This window comes from Ornithodoros turicata, chromosome 5, assembly GCF_037126465.1.
Source record: "Ornithodoros turicata isolate Travis chromosome 5, ASM3712646v1, whole genome shotgun sequence".
Classification (NCBI taxonomy): Eukaryota; Metazoa; Arthropoda; class Arachnida; order Ixodida; family Argasidae; genus Ornithodoros; species Ornithodoros turicata.
Window position 1 is genome coordinate 29,949,713 of NC_088205.1, and position 17,438 is coordinate 29,967,150.

At 45.8% G+C, this 17,438-nt stretch overlaps 1 protein-coding gene across 7 annotated transcripts in view; it reads right to left on the reverse strand.

Annotated features, from left to right (window-relative positions):
* LOC135394281 (transcription factor SOX-5-like) overlaps window positions 1–17,438 on the reverse strand; it is a 511,283-nt gene that overhangs the window by 128,328 nt on the left and 365,517 nt on the right. Inside the window, exon 1 of one of the 7 annotated variants that reach the window (XM_064624961.1) lies at window positions 14,693–14,761. The exons of the other annotated variants lie outside the window; for them this stretch is intronic. The gene's annotated coding sequence lies outside the window, so the exon portion shown is untranslated. Of the gene's footprint in view, window positions 1–14,692; window positions 14,762–17,438 lie in introns of those variants that run through there. 7 annotated transcript variants of the gene reach the window in all.

Here is a 17,438-nt window from a genome sequence, read left to right on the forward strand (position 1 = left end):
CGCAGAAAAGCGGAACTCTTGCCATCCCATGCGATGCGGGATGTCTGTCACGGACAAGGAGAACGGGACAAGTTGCGGGACTAGAAAACGCGCCAAGATATCGCGAAAATGACAACTGTCGAAATAATACGAGAGAGAAAGAGAGAGAGATAGGAAAGAGAGAGACTTGACAAAAACTGTTGTGGTGAGTTCCGAGAGTCATCTGGCACAAAGCAGGAAGGAGGGAGTAACCAATTTGACAACGCGAAGAAGAAAACCATGGTGACGTGACGGCAGTGATTTCACGATCGCAAAACTTCGATAAGAGGTCTAATAATGTTATCGAAAAAATATAAAAAATTGTGGGCCACAAAAGAGTGGAAATGCTACTAAAGCATTTCTACCCTACGTAACCCGGCCTTGCTCTTTAAGTTCTCCGCAGGTCACAAAATCTAATTCGACACGGACATTCGATCCAGTGGTTTATCCAGGATCGCAAACACGGGGGAGGGTCATTAGTACAATTAGGCTCAAGTTGTAACAGCTCCATGTATTATTAGCGGCATGAAACCAAAGCTGAAATAACAAAGACCCCTGTAGGGGGTGTACAGGTGTCGCTAAAAATGTGTGTGGGTGGGGGGGGGGGATCTGGATTAATCACCGATTCAATCTGTCGGACACGTTTCCAAGTATTACACCCTTGAGGTGGTGGTACTATACGACGCCTACCTCCTCAGCGACCTGCCTGCCGGTAGGTGGCGGCATCTTATACGGGGAGGTGTGAGTGGCTTTGGTTTTGCGGGTAGACTTCATTGGGAAGTGTCACCGTCATTTGAGGACGCGGATGCAGAAAACTCAGGCAACACCGCAGAAAACGTAGCCAACACTGGGATTCATGAGTCATGAAATCATTCATTTTTATTATCTTCGACGGATAGAAAATCGGACGACACGTTATGGCAGCGCTACTCATTCTTTTAAATAGGGCTTCATTCTAATTCTTTATCTCTAATGTTTCCCTTTGCATGACAAAGGTATATAAAGGTCATATCGGAATCTCACTCAATTCACATCCCGCGACAGAGGCAGCTGGTTGACAAAACGCTCTGAGCTACCTTTAAAGGGACGGTCTCGTACCCCCTGCCCCGCTCATAAAGTGTACCATTCGATTGCCCTTTGTTGAAAATGGAATACTGCGAATTTACCCAACAAAACACGCCACAGTTATTAAATAACCGAATTAAATTGATAAAGACTGCAGAGCATGCCGCGATCTGTGTTGGCAACAATAAGAACAACCACGTTGCCCTGCGGGAAAGTCCGTGATAGGATAGAGAAATCGTCTGCTTTTGCGCGCGCTAATGGATCGGCGTGAGCAGACGACTTTCAGAAGTTACTGGGCACCGCGACAACTCTCATACATTTTCTTTCAGTTCTCAGGTGAAAAACGCACATTCTAAGAAGTGGCAAGCATGGTGGTTTAGAACAACTATGTTAACCCTCAGAGATAAGTTAAAAGTCGCAGGACAACCCCACTCACAATCACAAATCTGAAGTCGCCGGCCATCGGCGCGCGCGGTCGCATTACAGCTCCGACCAAAAATATATTACGCGCGCTTCCATTACACTCCCCGTTGCACACTGATCATGCTTCGAAATGAAGTGTCGCTGACGTCGTACATGGGGAAGGAGTGCGTGTTTATTTAAAAACCGCATTAAATACTCGCGGAAAGAAAACACGTGACTTAGCTTCCACGTATCCAATTATGCGCCAAATTATCGGAGACCACACGGTCAATGCTCGGACTACATTCTCCGCTCGCGGAGGTATATGCATGAGTGTCCCCATTTCGAGAGCAAAGGGGATGACTCAACCAAGGTGCTTCTGCAAGTTACAATTACCATGACAACGACGACGTACCCGCAGGGCGACGTCATACGTGACGTATGCATGAGAGAAGCGCACGTTTCGTCTTCTGCTATTAGGCACGTTTCGACAAATTCCTCGAAAACGACTTGGTTATTCCGAATGAAACTTTGAAGGTTGTATGTGTACAGTACTCGTGAAGCTAGTTTTGGCTAAGTTTCGGAATCGCCCCGGCTGTACGAGACCGTCCCTTTAGCACAGCCAAGGAGCCAACCGACGTAACAGGACAGACTGCGATAATTATTGTTTACACGATGTCTCTCACCTAATAGAGTGGCGCTATAAGGGTTGCGGGTCTCGGTCGGGTGCCGCTTTACACCTGTTACAGACGATAAACCACAAACTAATTACTCAATTAGTAGACAATACACGGCAAAGTCGCTCACAATGCGAGCGCGCGTGCGGAGTCATCCAAGCGCGACACCATTGTGCTAACGGGGCGCTACGGAGCGTGAGGCCATCAGCTAATTAAGACAGGGGAAGAACATGCTGTGTGTAGTAACGGGCGGAGTGGTAGTTTAAAATTTAAGCATACAGTTACTAGTTCCGATAATTTTGGGAAATCGAAAAAGCTAAAAAAAAGAAGAGGATAGGAAGAGAAGGAATGAAAAACAGATAAATGCTTTCTCTCAGGCTTCCTACACTGACATCGTTTCATCCCATTTTTTCTTCTTTTTGTTTTAATGGGAAGTGACATTTATGCAGTTATGTCAATTGTCACAAACAGGCGTACACCCCACGCTTTCCACAATTAACGGTAATAACGGTAGCCTCTAGAACCAAGACATCACCGCCTAGCACCCAGTGCGCCAACCATTGCCACGAATCATACGATCATCGGTTCTGATTCAAAAGGAGGGCGGCGTACACCATTTTGTGTCAATTAACATTCTCGAGATTGACGCAAAAAAGGCGCACGTCCCCTCTCTCTTTGAATCGGAAGCGACCCTATCGTCCCTGACCCTATCGTTCGTGGAAATGGATGGCGCAGACCGTGTCATACAGTGAAGTTCTGCTTCTAAACAAACAACACAGACAGATAAATGAATCATGATGAATGGAGAAAGTCCCCACATGAGGTATGGGCTCGTGCAATTGTTGGCTTTCAAAGTGTTACATGCCGTTGTTCTGCTTTATAAGAGAGTAGTGAAGAAGTTTGTGTCATCCATCCCCTATACCTTTGTTTCTCAATATTTTCATTTGGGTACCCAGGTATATCTCTTTTTCGTGTGTGTGTTTAAGGTTTACAGTAGAAACAAGCCTACATCCGGGCGAATTGTCAATGACAGAGAAAATATAACACGAACGTGGACGTACACAGTGTGTACACACATCCATGCTTCAAGCTGCTGCGATGTGAGCCAAAGAAACCGAATCAATTATTTGTGTACATGCGGCTCTGTGCATTCTAAATGCAGGATGAAGCGGATGGTGATATGGGCACGAGAGTGGGCATCGACTGTAGTCAGAAACGAATGAAATTAATTGACAGGAAGTGAGGCAAGTAAACAATGCGAGGATGAACTTTTAAAACACAACTACGCTGCCTAACGCTCTCCTAGACTCTAAAAACAGAACTTCACCGCATAGCACGCTATGCGCCAACGACTGCCATGAATGATAGGGTTATGACTTCTGATTCGTGGAGAGAGGGGGTTGACGTAGGCCCTTTTGTGTCAATTTGGATATATGATAATTGACATAAAAAGGTGTACGTCCCCCCCTCTCTCTCTCTTCGAGTCAGAAGCGGTAACCCTGCACTCATAAAAATGAGGTGGTGGTCATACCTGGGTAAATTACTTCTAAAATGTAATTAAATTACATTACTCATTACTCCAGTTAGAATTTAATGAAATTACATTACTCATTACTGCAATTGAAATGTAACGAAATTACATTACAATTACTACGAAAGAGTAATGGCATTACAAAGTAATTACTTTACCACTATTGGCATACATGTTCCCGAGTTTTGTGGAAGGCACAAGGGACAAAAACACAAAAGTTGACGAAATTTGCCTCCCCCAAATTCGGGAAAATGTATGCTGACAAAGTAACAACCGTTAGCTTGTACTGTTCGATTTGTCTCTTCTACGTGTCAGGCTAGTGTGCCACGAGAAGTATCGTTCCACAATGTAGAGACGAAGATGACACAATGTATCACGACAACAGGAAGATTGTCCGGAGTGTGGGGCCCGCAAACTATGATTCTTTAAGCTTACAAACCGTTGACCTGAAGAACGTTTGTTTGTGGGAGCCCTAACTAAGGCAACTGGTTCGTTGAAGGGAACTGTCCACGTGCCGATTGAGTGCGTCACCGTGTGGGCGTTGGAATTCTTTTAACTCGCCAGTCCCCAACTCTCTTTCTGCCAAGTGCAAACACAGAACACACACTCGGTTCCTTTGTAAAAAGTAATGAGTAATGTCATTAAAATTACTGCCCAAATGTAATTAAATTACATTACAAATTATCAGAAAAAGCAATTGCATTACATTGACATTACTACCCATGTATGGTGGCGGTGGCGGCGAAAAACGGCTTTCCGTTGTTGGCCCACTTATGTGGGCAGCGTCACAACTGTATAGCCAGGACGAGATGAGATGATGTGATAACAGATGAAGGAATGATGACGGCCGAAAGTTGGGGGGGGGGGGGGTAATGGCAGGATCGGATCGGCGTTGTTGGCCACACAGAAGTGGGCGTCGTCACAACTATAGCAAAAAAAAAGAAAAGAGAGAGAGAGAAGAAAGACGGACGGTTGGAGGAACGAGGATGAAGGGTGGAGATGCGTAAAGGGTGCATGAGTTCGTCGGGGAGAGCAGAGTATTAGATGGGTCGTTGAGCAAGACCTGCCTTCTGCAGAAAGAGAATAAGGTTTCTTGCTTTTGGGGAACGTTCGGCTGACGAAGCACCGGGGTAGATGATGTCCGCCTTCCGGCCGAAAGCTGGTGGTGGTGGTGGTGGTGGCGATGTTGAAAGGGCTTGCCGTTGTCGGCCTCACGTATGTGGGCAACGTCACGACTGACGCCCTGGGGAAATGTGCGTCCTGGGCCGACTTCTAGGGGAACTGTGCCGACATATGTCTGAAAGCGTCTGAGGAAAACCCAGGAAAAACCCCAGACAGCACAGCCGGCACCGGGATTCGAACCCGGGTACCTCCCAGTCTGAAAGCTGAGATCACCACATAGCACGCTCCTAGCCAACCACACGAGTGACATGGTTCTTTTCCCTGACCTGCTGAAAACGGGATGGGGGGGGGGGTGCACGCCATTTTGTTTTTGCCACAAAAATAGCGTATACGCCCCCCGTTTTCATGAAATCAAGAGAGAGAACGTTGACATTCGGGATGATGGTTTGCTGGGAGCGTGCTATACGGTGAAGTTCTGTTTTCGGAGTGCAGCCAACTATAATTGCTATAATCATTCACATTGCTATTAATATAATAATATTATTATAATTGTTATAAATATAATATTGCTATAATTGCAACCATAACTGTTCTCTCGCCTGATTCGTTGAAAAGGGGAGGCGCCCGCATCTTGCGTCGTGACAACGCCCACTTCACAACAACGGCGAGCCGATCCTGCCATTACGCCCCTCCCCCCCCCCTTGTGGCACTTATGTATTTACGCAAATGTTTATGAAAAGGCGTATGCCTTCCCGCAAATCAGGGGTTATCACCGGATCATTCTGCGCAATGGCTATCCTTCAGCGTGTTATATGGTGAAGTTCCGTTTTAAGAGTGCGTGACGCTTTCCTTTCCAGGAAAGAATGCGACAGTGTGGCTAAAGAACAGATAACATGAACGAATCATCATGCCCACCGTATCTTTTCAACACCAATCGCCGCAAAACAATAACACAGTGATGGAGAAGACAAATTATATCAGAGCACACCACAACTTCAATGCATAGTAGGGTCGGTCTTCATGCAGAATGATATCGCTTCCTCTCTTCATTTGTTGAAAATGAGAGGTGTACGTTTTTTTTTCTTTTCTTCTTCTTCTTCTTCCTTTTTTTTTGGGGGGGGGGGGTGACACGGATGCACCTATGTCGCAAAGCGACGTACGCCCCGCTCTCACCTCAGAGCGATAACTCCATCATTCGGCGCAGTGCGCTCTTAAAACACAACTTCACTGCATAACAGACTCCTATGGCCCACTGTCATCCAAAATATCACCGTTCTCTCCGGATTTGCTGAAAACGGAAGATGTACGCCTTTTTGTGTCAATTTGGATATATGATACTTGACACACAGAACATTGACACCAGAAAGGCGTACGCCCCCCCCCCTCTCACTTCGAATCAGAAGCGATAACCCAACACTATACACTCGATCTTAGAACATAGCCTCACCAGATTGCACGCTGGAGGTCAACCACTGCACGGAATGATGTCGTTATCACTCCTGATTCGTAAAACGCTCGGGGAGTCCGCCTTTTTGTGACAATTTCATATCTGCATAAGTGCCACAAAAAGGCGTACGCCACCCGTTTATAGTCAATCCGGGAACAGAACGATGTCACTCGGTATGGTGCTTGACCAAGATCGTGCTATGCGTTTCCCCGAAGAAACGGGCCTTGCGCAAAGACCCGCTCTAGCGTACCTTTCATCCACAATGCTTTTCGGTTCCATCGGTTTCATTCATCCTGTACATACCTCACCTTTACCCCTTCATACTTTTTTTTTATTTTTTGTTTTAGTGGTGACGCTGCCCACTCGCGTGTGGCCAACAACGGCAAGCCTTATATGGCATTAACCCCCTCCCCCCTCTGTTTTAAGAGTGTACTGGCAATGGTTGGCGCACTGCGTGCTATGCGGCAAAGTTCTACTTGTGGGGGGTTCGAATTCGGGCGCCGGCTGTGCTGCCTGGGTGTTTTCCCTGGATATTCCTCAGACGCTTCAAGACAAGTGTCGGCACAGTTCCATGTGAAGTCGGCCCAGCACGCATGGTCTCCCCCCCCCCCCTCTCTGCGATAGTCGTGACGTTGCCCGCCTGAGCGTGGCCGACTATGTAGGCAAACAGTTCCATTATCACCACCACCATCTGCTTGTAGATGCTGGAGCTTGGATGTCGGTGCACGATGAAATGCCACGTGGTTCATACATTTCAATGTCGCTTCCCCGGGATGGGCATCAAATTGAATGATGAGTCGCTTCAATTCCAATCGAACTTCATGTTTCCCCTCCCACGTGGTCTTTCTATCTTTTCTTTTCCTCCTTTGCTTTCTTTGTGAACAGAGTTGAGGATAAGCACAGCCCTCGAGGCGGCGTTTGCAAACAAGCGAAGCCTTGACCCCGTCCGGCGAGCGAGCGGTCGCCCGCAGCCGATGGCAATCGTCTGCCATTTATATGCAGGCCTCCCCGCACTCATTAATCCTACCTCCCGGTGTCCTCTGGGCCACCACTTACCTGCTGCCCACCCGCCCATTATTAAGTAACGAGAAAAATGAACCCACATGACAAAGGCTTCGCGAGAACTATGCGTCGTACCGGTCCGAGTCACCACGAGCGTGCGGTACAAAGTTTTCTTGGACGGCGAGTAGCCCTAAGAAGGGCCGGACATTTGAAACTCTGAAACGATATAGAAAGCTTTAAACTATATGACAACAATATCTCAATTTTGGGGGATTTGTAAAGAGTGATCGATCCTCGTCTTTCCGATGCACACACAATGAACGTAGAATGTTGACGCTTATCCCCATAATTTCAGTTCCAAGCAGATCAAGTTCTTTCCGTATGATCTAATACCTTTTGCGATTTGGAAAAATTTAAAGGGCCACTACTCATTCGCAGCCTAAAATGTAAACACAGCTCACAGTCTCAGTTGCTTCGCGGCGCTAAGACGGACAGTAAACACGGCGTATTCGGACGGCAATATATTTCAAAGTACATGTTCAAGCGCCTGTTGAAAGATGAAAGAGAAACGAAAAAACTCCTTAGTGAACGAGACGAGTAAAAACATCACAGTTTACGCATGGGTACCCTATCAACACCATCTTCCATTTTTTTTTTTAGCTGAATACTTTTTGTATGAGCTCCAAAGATGATTAGTATTTTCTGTTTTTCTTGACACTTGGCTTTTATTCACATAAATATGTATATATTTCGTTGTTCCACCTACTGTTGTTCCTGGCCTCAAATGCAAATTTGGAAACGTAAAGGTGGTATGTATATCGCAAAGAAAAGCAAGACACAGCAAACATTGAGCAGAGCAAAGCCACGTGCAGGGATAAACGACGCCCAATTACTGTTGTGGATGACTAATGGAATATTACTCTCTGGTGTGTGACGCGAGAAGTACGAACCGAACCAGGAGTGGGTTCAGTGCAAGGTTTGCAAAGGCTGATCACATTGGAACTGTAGTAAAAAAAGACCTATTATACGTTTGCAATGACTGCACGGCAAATCCCTGATTCCTGCCTTATGCAATACCCAATTGTTTGAACATATCCGCAACCTGTTGCTACGTGCCCCAAGGTTGGGGCACGTTGAAGCACTCTGCCAGCTCTTGCATATTAAAAGTTTTTGGCCATATAGTCACGAAATATTCGCGTCATTTTTATTCCACAGTATGCTGAGGGATCAACAGCGCTTCTAGTGCACTGAAACGTCTGCACATCCAAGTACACTCTTAAAAATGAACTTCACCGCATAGCACGCTCCTAGCCAACCATCACCCCGAACGACATCGTTCTTTGCCCTTATTTCTTGAAAATGGGAGGCGTACGCCTTTTTCGTGACACTTATGCAGTTCATAATTGTCACAAAAATGGCGTACTCGTCCCGTTTCCAGCAAATCAGGGGAGATAACGATGTCATTCGAGATAATGCTGCTTCAAGAGTGTACGTTTCGAATTAGGACGGTTTTCTCATAAAATGTTTCAGCTTGCCCCCCCCCTTTCCTCTATTCAATACGTCAACGTCTGTGATGTGTTATACACTAACATCGCTTATATTACTAAGAAATAAATTCGGAAGCCCTAACCTCAGTTTACCACTGAGCCCTCGCAGCCAAGTCGACATGTCGTTTGGCTGACATTTCCTCCCATTTTTTCCCTTTGTTCTAATAAATATATCCCCCAATCAATGAAACGTATGTACCTAATGAGATAAATTAAATAGGATAACTCCCCATTCATCATCGCGCAATAAAGTTGTTTTTAAATTGTATAAAGCTGCAGCAAAAAGATGTAAGGATGCCCGTGGAATACACAATATAAGATGCACACCTCCCACAGCCTAAGCACACGGACAGGAAGAAGAAACCGTCAAGGTGTCTGTGTGACATCGTGACCACCGTGACAGGTGTCGCGTGTCGTCCAATAAAGCAGAGAGAGAGAGAGAGTGACGACAGGAACCCCTACAGGTGTTGGGAGGAGCTCGCTTCCTGCCGTCAGGTGCCGCATGCATATGGATCGCAATACGCGCCAAGGTTCGCGCATCGCTGCACTCAGGAATTCGCGAAATGGAAGACAGGGACGCATTTCCCAGGAACGGGGGACAGCAAGAGACGCCTTCTCTCAGAACGTGGCAGCGGGCTTCTAGAAATTAAGTACATTAGTAAAGTGCGTTAACGCCTTGACGCCTATAGAGCTTCCTTGTGTACCATTCTAATGCTTTTTTTTTCTGAGTAGTGCTCGCATTTTTTTATGGATGTCTCAACTGGAGAACGAGCGTGGATGCGGAATTTATTATTGGTAATACGAAGAGGTATACTCCTACTTGTATTAGGCTTGCAGGTAGATATCGTCAATCTGCTGAATTTCTGCTTTCGCGTCATTAAAATACGAGGTCGTGATTTGACGGGGGGTCTAAATTAGTGGAAAGCAAAGTACGGCCCCTTAGCTATTTCATTACACGACTTGAACGCCACGGAATCTCCTCCCGTCCCACTCAAGGGAGCCTGAAGGTCTTGAGGTAAACTGGTGAAGTAATACGCCAAGAATAGTGGAAAAAGCCGTCAATTTCAGGAAAAGGAAACAAAGGTTTCTGCCACACCACCGCACCCTCCCGTCCAGCACAGCCTTCTTACACCATCCAGTGGCAGCGTGCCATGAGTACAAGCACACGTGGAAATGAAACGGTACACACGACAAGCGTTTAGGTCGGAGGTCGTCCAAAGACCCTCGCAATATAGCAGTCAACTTAACAGACAGTTTTCCACGTGCGATGGGCACTACGAGTCTTATACACAAAATGGGTGTCAACAGTCTCCCTAGTGGTTTACCTGGCTTGGAGTAAAAAATCCTATATCCGCGCTCCTGTACTTCACGGGCCTGCTGTCATAGGTGGTGATGATGCTACCAGACTACCGGTGTTGGTCACACTGTTGTGGCATGTCGTTGGCTTCTCCAACACACGTGTTACCAATCTATCACTGACTCACGAATCAACCAGTCACTCGCGTCCTACAAAGAGGACACATGTGAGGTAGAGAACCGGCTTTGTCGATAACTTTTTTACATCACGTAAAGTCCCCCTTTTACATGCACGAGAAACTACTAATACGGACGAATAACTGCGAGCGGAAGGGGGATATGTTTAATGGTTGAAAAAAAAAAAAAGGAAATAAATGGCTTACCATACACGATGTTTGCTATTCCTAAATAGAAAAAGAAAGAAAAAAGCCAGAAACACAGAATAACTGCGTCTGTAAAGCTATGTACTTACGATTTGGACGTTTTTCTCGTTCTATCCAATCTACTACTTCTATAGTCGACGAAGTTTTCTTTTACTCCTTTTATAGAAAGTCGCTAAGAGGCATCTGTTGATCGAATGGCGTAAAATATGACACCTTTTCGAATCATTGGGTCGTTTGCCCACTGCGTTGCAGCTGTAATCACTCATTCTTGAATTTAAAATTTTCGCGAAGAAAGTTAACTGGTTAAGGTGAAATACAAATGAAGAAAGTAACTTCCGACCGGTAGACACAATTCAAATTATGTTACTATGTGCCGCATGCGATGTATAGGCACCGTGGGTATGTGACCCTGTTGAATCGTGTGGCGCGACCGAGAGAGTAGAGAGTGGTCCGCACGACCTCTACGACCAACTCTATAAGAAGGAGGCGGTATTATTATGATTACAGCGGCGCGTTACCATTTATCGCGTCTATGGCTCACTGTAATAACAAACTATTTATTACGGGGGTCGAGCGTCCGTTTAAGAGCCGCTTGTCCCCCGGCCAAGAATCGTGACCCACGAGGAGGAGCCTCCGTTTATCAACCACTGCGCAGGCTACAACGGAAAGCGAGCCCAGCCAAAAAGGGCTATTGTCTCTCTCCTTTACGATATATTATTATCCCTGCCATAGGGGGCGGCAAAGAGGCGAGTGGAATTTGCTGGAAGCCTGGACGGGAGCTGAGAAGGTATCGTGAGAAGCCAGCAAACAAAGAAGAAATGACGGATATTAAAAACAAATCAGTGGAAATAAAACACGTGTGCATTCATGTAGATTCGCTCCAAACATATATTCGTATGAGACAGAACTTCACGGCATAAGACGCTCCTACACTCTCAAAACAAAACTTCACCGCATAGCACGCTCCTAGCCAACCATCATCTCAAATGACACCGTTATTGCCCTGATTTGTTGAAACCGGGAGGCGTACGCCTTTTTGGTGACAATTATGAACAGCATAAGTGTCACAAAAGAGGCGTACGCCTCCCATTTTCAATAAATCTGTGGCAGATAACGGTATCATTCGAGATTAGGGTTGGCTAGGAGCGTGCTATGCGGTGAAGTTCAGTTTTAGTGTGTAGGGTTATCGCTTCTGATTCAAAGAGAGAGGAGGTGTACGCCTTTTTGTGACAATTTGGATATGTCGTAACTGACACAAAAAGGCGTACCCCTCTTCCCTTCGAAAAGCGACAACCCTATCATTCGTGATGACAATGGTTGGCGCAGAGCGTTCTATGTGGTACCCGTTCTGTTTTTCGGAGTGTAACCAACCATGACCCTGAAGGACATCGGTCTCTTCTCTGATTTGTTGAACACGTAAGGCCTACGTTTCCTTTTTCTTTTTTCTTTTGCGACACTTATCGAGTTGTCACAAAAAAGTTTACGCTCCGCGCTCTTCACAAATCAGAAATGGTAAACAGTATTGTTCTGTGCTATAGTCCGTTTAGTTGGTTACGTGGTATAGTTATAGTTCTGCGGCAAAATTTTTGTTTTCAGAGTGCACGTGTGAAGGGGCTGAGACGCTTCCATAACGTACATGGGGACTGAGACGCTTTCATCATGTAGTGCCAGAGTAGTGCAGAAAAAAGAAAATTTGTTTTTCCAACCATGTGGCGGCGACACAAGCCATTGAACAAACAGAGGAACGAAGCACTGGTATCTGAGAAGCAAGAGCCCCGGTCGTTACTATTGGTTCGCGTAAGCACGTGACATTTCCCGCGGCTGCCCCGCATTCAGCGTGATGTTACAACCGGATGGGTTTCGGTATTAGCGGTGCCGGTTTCTATTATTTCCTCTTCAATATTTAATCACTGATTAGTACATCATTTGCCGTAAAACTTTTATCACATGCACGCGTATCACTTACAGGATCACATCGATGCACATAACCGTCTTCTCCATTGATGCGCCGGGCCATTACAACTTTACACTTAACTTTGCGCCAAGTGTCGCAATTCTTTTAAGCTGCACAACTGTGACGTTTCTCACGGCATTTCGACTTTCGTCAGTTCAACAGGTCTTTGGCCTCCGTCACATCCAGTTAATGACGTCGTCAGAGTGAATGACCATGGCATGGTTCGAATAGTAAATATGCAAACAGGTTCAGAATGACAACGAAGACATAAAATTATGGTAATAACAATGAGAACCGATCACAATAAATCGTTCCAGGTGCGCTAACTCACGTTTTTACGCACCAGAAGCACGTCATTAGGGTTTTCATTATCAGAGAAAAGCTTCTGCGCTGCACGAAGCATATGAATACATCTGTGCGTAAGAGGACGTGTGCAAACGTAAAAAAAACGCGTGGAAACGTGTTTCCACCCTTCATTCACACACCATCCCATAAAACAGAACGTCACCCCATAACACGGTGAAGGCCAAGCATTGCACAGAATGATACCGTAATCACTCCTGATTTGAGGAAAGCACGCAGCGATACGCGTTTTTATGACAGTTAACATCACTATTGCATAAGTGTCACAATAAGGCGTGCGCCTCCCGTCTTTAACAAATCAGGGGGCAGTACACTCTTAAAAATGAATTTCACCGCATAGCACGCTCCTAGCCAACCATAATCTCGAATGATATCGTTATCTGCCCTGATTTGTTGAAAACGGGATGCGTACGCCTTTTTTGTGACACTTATGCTGTTCATAATTGTCACAGAAAAGGCGTACGCCTCCCGTTTAAAAAAAAAAAAAATCAGGGCAGATAACGATATCATTAGAGATGATGGTTGGTTAGGAACGTGGTATGCGGTGAAGTTCAGTTTTAAGAGTGTACGATGTCATTCGGGATGGAGGTTGGTTAGGAGCGTGCTATGCGGTGAAGCTCTGTTTATGTGATTATCACTTCTGATTCGAAGAAAGAGGGGTCAATTGTCTGTCGATTTGGATATATGATGATTGACACAAACCCTCTTTTTCGAATGACAACCGATGATCTTATCGTTCGTCGCAATGGCTGGCGCACAGCGTGCAATGCGGCGAAGTTCCCTTTTCGAGTGCAGAAACAGTAAAGCTTTAGCTCGCACCTGCTGTCAATCATGTCCCTCCTCTACGGGCTCCTACTGAGTGTTCTGCACAGAGCTGCACGTTGAAAAATTGGAGAGCTCGCCTCACTCTATACAGCAGCGAGCGAGTGTGGTGTTACACAACAGACACCAAACGTCACGTACTGCGGTATTTTCTCAAAATTGTAGCGACGATAGCGGGCGCTACTTTTGAATGGAGTGCGAATATATAGCTTCGCTAGCGGGTACGACATGGGCCATACCGATGAGCTGTTGTGGATGTGTGTTCGTACATTAAAAGCCATTATTGTTGAATGTTTCGTATGGTTTGCATGTTTGCAGCCGTACACTCCAAAGCAGAACTTCACCACATAAAACGCTGAAGGCCAACTATAGCACCGAATGATCCTGTAACCATTCCTGGTTTGCAGGAAGCACAAAGAGTACGCCTTTTTGTGAAGATGGGCATAATTGCGTAAGCGTCATAAGGCGTGCGTCTTCCACTTTCAACAAAGCACATGATCGAACGATCGTTTTAAACTAGTAGTTGTGACCAAGATTACTACCAGCCCATTAACACCAAGATCTCTGGGGCTGTCTGTCTATCGATCATCCCAGCGCACGGTCATCGAGGCGCTAGTACGCCGCCTCATGGATAGGCCCTCGAACGTAACCGTGTTTCAGTGATGTTTCCTGGCGGAGGTGCACTTCTATGGACCGCGCGCTCCTAACAAGGACAAATGTTCTGCCTACAGCAATGCACGAATGCAGATAGCAGATCCTCAGAGTTCCGAGCGACCATCCTCTCCGCGTACACCCCCACCCTTTACATGTCCTCCTCCCTTCTATTCTGCATGTCCGTAGATGTGACGAAGACGTGGGTAAGGTGACAGGGTGCACGTAGCAACTCCGTGGATGAAGCGACACGATGGATGCTAGTGAGGTTACCAGCTTAAGCTCAATGAAGCAACACGATGAAACGCATAACATGGCGGACGACACGTGTCCATTTTGTACCACAAGCAGACAGTAAACATCGTGCGAAAAAGAGCTTACTGAAGGCAATCGTTAAAAGGGTTCAACTCACAAATAATGACGGCAGGAAAGCAGGGAGCGATGTTGCCAGCGATAGAAAAGCTCTTCATTGGAAAAGCAGCCTCCCTATTATGCATATAGAGCGTTGTCTGGTGGCTCTGCGCGCGACAGCTGCGAGCCATCACAAAGCGAGCAAGAGAATAGACTCCAAACAGAGCTTCGACAATGGGGCAACGCCAAACAAAATAGAGTTGCGGTTCCCAGAAGTAATTTCAGGGACGATTTACGATCGGATTGTGACTACGAGAGCGCTATACTATGTGTACTGAAAGAATGGAACACACGCCGCGACGCAGCATTCATTGTGCGCAAATACACTCACAGGTGGACGCGCACGTGTGTAAGGATGGTCCCTTTATTTGCTCGCCTAGCACGCTGTCGAGAGACGAGGGCTGTGAGTTATATCGCACCATTAATATACACCGATGACACCAATATGACACGCCACAGCTCTGACGAAGTGGCTGATTTATAGGTATTTCAAGAAAGAAGCGGGAGTATGCCAATACGATTACTGTTTCCGTCAGGGCTGCCTGCAATCGGAGGATAAATAATTGAAACTGAAACGCCATCTGTTTCTTAACTTATCTAATCTGAAAGGATGTCGACATTAAACGTCTCTACGCATGCATGCAGTAATGCAGAATTAGGTAATTATGGTACGCGTTTGACAGGATGTACGAAGGCAAAAACTTGACTCCGCAACTCGCAGTGGCCACTTAGCTGAAAACAAAAGAAAAAAAATAACGAAACGAAAATAGAAAAAAATGGCGTGCGCGTGGATTTGCGACGGCTTCAGTGTTACTATTAGCAATGACGTCCCAATCGTTTAATTAAATGTTCCAAACAATAGGTTAGGTTTATAACGCACGTAGAAACCGAAACGATAGAAGACGAAGGGCGATCTGTGACCTAATTCGACGTGTCAGACATGCAAATACCGCACACGCAAATGTGATGATAATGATAATTGGAGGCCTGCCCTTCAGGTATTATAGCGGTTAGACGGGACACGTGATTTATGAATTATGACACTACTATGGATCCGAGGGGACGGAAAACGGCCAATCGATAGCCCCTGGCAGCGATGCTCAAGTCGGTAAACATTCTGAAGAGTAATATCACAGCAAATGTTTGATGCCTACCTGCATGTTCTACACTTTATATTTTTTATTGCCTTCTCAGTTAAAGTAAATAAGAGAAATCCGTTGCCTTTGTGCTCTTGTCCTTCGGTTAACAAGGAAGAATTGTAATGGAACACCCGATTAGTCTAACCTGTCCTTTTGAATGCACAGACGAACTAATCGGTGCGCGGATCTTCGATCAGGAGCAGCTTTTCAATACACTTAAGTTTAGGTGCTCTTGGAGTGGATTCGTATACGATCACAGCAATCCAAGAAATGTAAAACCACGAATTGTCATTCATTATCAAGAAACGTGTTTACCTATCAGCATACAGACATCATATTTTGTCATTAAACGCCTAAGATGTATTCACCACATAATTTACATTACATCACACAAGATTAGATTCCGGAGTTTATTTGGACACTTCCCCATGTTGTAACGTGTCACGAAATAAAAAGTGATAAAGTAAATCACTGTCTCTTGACCATGCAGCTACAATATATCTCCATGGCGTGATTCGCATTGGGCATTCGGGCCGACACCTTGTGAAGCATATGTTGTATGCTGTACGTTGTTGTACAAAGCATATGTTGTTCGTACGGCTGTGTATGTTTCAATATTTCACGGAGACCTCTTAAGAGGCCCTGCGGGTCACGTATAATATACGTGACCTTTTTTGGAACCTTTTTTAAGGCTCGTAAAAACTGTAACAACCTGCACTGCCGGTGCGCCGCGGCTCTGTTTACCACCGAAGCAACTGCATATGGTACATACCGTAACAGTGTATACTGCATCAGTTGTACAACGATATGGAGACAAACAGAGTGGTGTGAATGGATGTAATACTTTTAACAGCGGGCAGCGTGACGGAAAACGTCCGACCGACAAGCTTCACGAAGTCAGACCCTACACTCCAAGACAAAAGGGTGGAGCAGTTACACCTTTTAAGAGGTAATAGTTGTCGCATATGTTGTGCCTAAAAGGTTGCAATGTTCTACCTGCTAGCTCACTCTCAAAACAGAACTTCACCATGCCAGAACTTCACCGATAGCACGTTGTCCACCAATTCCATTGCCACGAACGATAGGGTTACCGCTCCTGATTCGGTGAGCGAAGGGGGCGTACGCCTTTTTATAGCAATTTGGATATATGATAATTGATTTTACCACCATTTTACACCCTTTATCAGACGCGATGTTGACCTAGGTGGTAACTATAGCGGTTACCACCTTTTCACACCGCGTTAATTGCGGTAAAGTGCTTACAGTACACAGGTATACGTAAACATTCTATGCAGGTGGTACGGTTTCCACGAAAAACAATAAGCGGTTGCACCCGCTACTTCCATAAACGACGTCCACTGCGTTTCACTTTGCATTATTCACATGACAAAGGCAGCGCTATACAGAAAGAGGAGCCGGCGTATGCCATGGGTTCAGATTCCAAACAGGTGAACACCGAAGCAACGTGGCCATATCTGCACTATTGTAAGTGAATCCTGCTCAGGTATAGCTTGACACCTAAGCAGAAGCGTTAGTTTTAGAAGCAACTTCGCTGCTGCGGTTGCGCAGCGGAGTGCAGATCACACTGCTTCGTATAGCGGGTAGCGT